This window comes from Aegilops tauschii, chromosome 6 (genome assembly GCF_002575655.3).
Source record: "Aegilops tauschii subsp. strangulata cultivar AL8/78 chromosome 6, Aet v6.0, whole genome shotgun sequence".
In the NCBI taxonomy this organism is placed as follows: Eukaryota; Viridiplantae; Streptophyta; class Magnoliopsida; order Poales; family Poaceae; genus Aegilops; species Aegilops tauschii.
Window position 1 is genome coordinate 198,050,213 of NC_053040.3, and position 4,040 is coordinate 198,054,252.

The following is a 4,040-nucleotide window of genomic DNA, read 5'->3' on the forward strand; positions in this document are numbered from 1 at the left end:
CCATACAAAGGAGCCCATCAATTTCTAGGTATCCTTGCTTTCTGGCACTTAATCTCACCAAGTATCTTCTCTATTTTTTTGGCATTTGTTCAATCGATTTCCTAATAGGTGGAGCACACAGACTAGGACCTTCGCCTGAAGGTTGTCCGTGGATGCTGCCATGCCACACTCTCCATTGTTCATTGTGCAGTTTCTATTAGAAAATTTCTAACCATATCTTGGTATCTTCGCCTGCCATTCTTACTAATATTTAGTCTAATTAGGTTTTTTTGCTACTGGTGATGATTTTGCAGTAACTGATCCATGCATTAGTTTGTGTTCTCTGTTGTTATTTTGAAATAGTTGATCTGTAGCAGATTGAAAACAATTGATTTCCTATGAGATGTTGAACTAAGGGTTCCTTTTATGAAAAGTGTGCCTTATTGTGCAATTACAACTCGAGATATATATAACACGGTACACCTCCGTTTTAGAGTATCTACCTATTATATATAAAAATTTCCCCCTCAGTCCCATAATATAAAATCTTTTTTGACATTATATTAGTGTTAAAAATGTCTTATTATGAGACGGAGGGAGTACTTGACAGGGTAATCAGAATAAAGGTAATTATCTTAGAAAATCTCACAATAATTAGAAATATGCGACCTTTAATTCGGTGTGCCTATTTCCAATCAACAAGCTACAACCGTTAGATGTTCGTAAACCAGATGGGAACTTTAAATCTCACAATCCCATAAAGTCTGGAACCCATGAGCTATCAAACCATCCCATGATTGATGTAAAAAAAACCATCCCACGATTGATGTAAGAAACATCCCACGATCAATCCAGAAAAAAATCCCACGATCAGTTAAAAAAACATCCCACAATTATAATCTCACGGCCCCAATAGGTTGAGCGACTAGACCATCCCACAATTTACAATCTCATGACCCCAACAGGTTGAGCGATTAGACCATCCCACAATAGAAACCTCATGATCCCAACAGGTTTGACCATCCATGAGCCGTCAGACCATCCCACAATAAAAAGAACAGGCACAAAAAAAAAGTTCAGAGATGCAATCTCTTCAAACTCTCACAGTAATGTACAGAGATTTGATTGCCCAAACCAGAGCAATTACGCCTCAAGGGTTAATTTTCCTCTAGACTAGATGATATACCTTGTACATCATCTTCCTCCCGTGAACGACACTTCAAAGTCAACTTCCTCCAACAAGTGGCACTTTGGCATTGTCTTCCTCCAGCGGACACCAGCTGGCTCCATCGAGCAATCAGACCACCTCAAGTAAGTACCAACTGCACGAAATTAATCAGGCCTATTAAGGATCAATAATACTTCAATTATACTCTAGGAAGTGCTCATCTAACAACATCTGACATGTTTGATCGGAAGGTTAATTATATTGAAATAGAAAAACTATCATGTGTATTCTAGATTAAGTAATGCAATTCTATAGGTGTGGGTTCATGTCTTAATGGTGATGCCATGGATGTTGGTTCCCGTGTATTCATGTTAAGATAATATACTCTAGAAGACTAGAACCACATTGCAGGTATAACAGACAAAAATGGGATTGCTTGCTGCGATATAGAGAAACACATGTGGTGCATTAGATGGTTTTCATATTCGACCAACCTCAAATTCGATAGTGGGTTTCTGTCTTAATGCCACAGCTCCATTCTGAAACAAAAGATCAAATCAATAGTCAAAAAATATATTCATTCATAATATGGTTTCATATATCTATTCCAGTTAAAAAAATCTTAAATTTACTTTGTGATCACATAATCACTAGAGGCCATTGCAAAATAAAATTGTGTATTTATAAAGCTGTCATGTCGTTATATACTTACTTTACTAATCAACATTTTGTTCTTATATTTTTAGGGCCTCAAGGAGTATGGCACCCAAACCGCTGAATTCATTGACTACACGAAACGAGTCATGGACCATCAAAGTCAAAGTCTCAAAGTCTTACAACTTTAGGACACAATTAACTTATCAACTAATGAACTCATTAGCACTGATAAGATTTTGTGAGATAAAAAGGTCCAAGTATTACATATATAATGTCTCTTCAGTTTTCCTTTTCCGAAGCTTGCTAATGTTCTCTCTGTGTAGGGCAATGCAATCCATGCTTCTATTGGGAACAAACTGTCAATAAATTTAAAGCAAAAAATAAAGAGGACTCCATCTACATAATTAAGACCTTGAAAGTTTGAGAGTATGAGAACTACCGACCATTGAAGAACAATATCAAAATCAGTTTTCCTTTTTGATACAACAGGGATGGAAGTGGATAAAGAAAAATCAAAGTTTTTGGACTAAGACTTCGAATTTTTCTTATAGTGATACCTTGGAGAGTAGGGTGAATACTGATAAACAGTGCTCAGGTATGACCAGACTCCAATACCAAAGAACAAGCATTGATCAATTAGATTTATAAACATGATTTGATTAGTACAATGGAACCAATAGAGCGGGTACAAAAAAAGGGATGAGCATTCGTCGAACTTCAAACATCCGTGAGATTGGATTTGTTAATTTAAAATGTGGAAAAGATGGTGTGGCTATCAGTGTATGTATGTGTGAATTAAGCATGGCAGTGGGAAGCATATTTAGTATCAAATGTGGCCATCGGGATCCTTGTCAGTAGTTAATGATGATAATTAGTGCTGGCAGGCATGGTTGACATGGACAACCTAATGGGAGACCTGTTATCAGGTAAACCAATACAAAAGGAGCAACTCAAGATGCTGAACTTGGTTCATTGTTCAGGGATGGTTACCACTAATAAATACTAAAATGTGCTTCATGAAATGTGGAATTATTTGATTCCAGCAGATAAAAGAGATCAAAAACATCTTTCCAGTTCATATTTACGCCTTTCCTCGATATGGCATCCGATTTGGACCATTCTTTATAGCACTGTGATGAACTGATGATAGGTCTCTATGCTTTATAATGTTGTGATGATAGGTCTCTATACTGTTATGATAGAGCTAAAGGAAATTACTCTGAACAGAACATCCACCAATCCAATGGAACTGATATATTACCAGGATATATTCTTGTCATCTCTTTTTTATCATTCTAGCTACCACACATCTCTGATACATGACAAGTATGATGGAAATCTGAGATTAGATTAGCATGTACGTACACTTCCCTGACCAAAATTCAGTTAATTTTGAGAGAATGAAATTCAATGTTGATTTGCCATATACAAACACGATGTTTGCTTACAAAAGGAAAGGAGCAATTGCAGAGTCGCGAAAAGGAAAAATTCTAAAAGATAAAGATGGTAATATGACAGAGTCGCTAAAAGAAAAAATGGGGACCTGCAGTTCGAATTGAAGAATGTTGCCGCAGTAGAGGATGTGAATGATGTGTTGAGCTGCCTCGCGCAGAAATAGCGGTGATGCGTTTGGTTTGCACGCTTGGGGAAGAAAATGTCTCAAGCTCCCTCATACTGAAGCTGGATCCAAGAGGTTCCGGGCCTGCAGGAGATGAAATCCGTGACAAAATCACTGCACATACGCCATCATAAATCTAGCCCCATTTACCAGCCTAGGAGACGGAGGAGGCGTACGAGGGGCCAAACCAGCCGCCGTCGATGGTCACCCTGTGGCAGCACCAGCTCCAGTGGTGGCTTGTGGTGAGGAGGAGCAACCTCAATACAGCGGATCAAGAGAGCAAGCTGATGAGAGCTATCCAGCAAAACCAATTTTTGTGTGAGAAGGGAAAATTAGGAAATGAGAAAGGGAATGAGTGGAGAAAAGAAGAACGGAGAAGCCGAGAAGACTATAGAATGGGGAAAGTGAAGAATCATACTGGTGGGACCCATGAAGCTAATGACGTTCTGTACATGCATACAGTGAGAGCAAACTATGTGACGTGAAAATGTAAGCCACCCTTTGTACTACTGACTGCACGTGTATGAAGGCAACGACCTACCAACAAAATTTCTTATGGATAAGTATATAGAAATAGATAAACTATATCTTTTAACTATGCAAAAAACACTAAATATA

General features: G+C 38.1%; 1 long non-coding RNA gene across 2 annotated transcripts; it reads right to left on the bottom strand.

Annotated features, from left to right (window-relative positions):
• Nucleotides 1-853: 853 nt before the first annotated feature.
• Nucleotides 854-3,831, bottom strand: LOC109774685 (uncharacterized). 2 transcript variants are annotated; one of them, XR_005759899.3, is made up of 4 exons: nucleotides 3,573-3,831; nucleotides 3,348-3,506; nucleotides 1,642-1,686; nucleotides 854-1,301 (listed from the first exon to the last, which is right to left on the bottom strand). It is a non-coding gene; the product is annotated as an uncharacterized lncRNA (long non-coding RNA). The 2 variants fall into 2 exon arrangements; XR_002235636.3 differs by having other exon boundaries at nucleotides 3,599-3,828.
• Nucleotides 3,832-4,040: the final 209 nt, after the last annotated feature.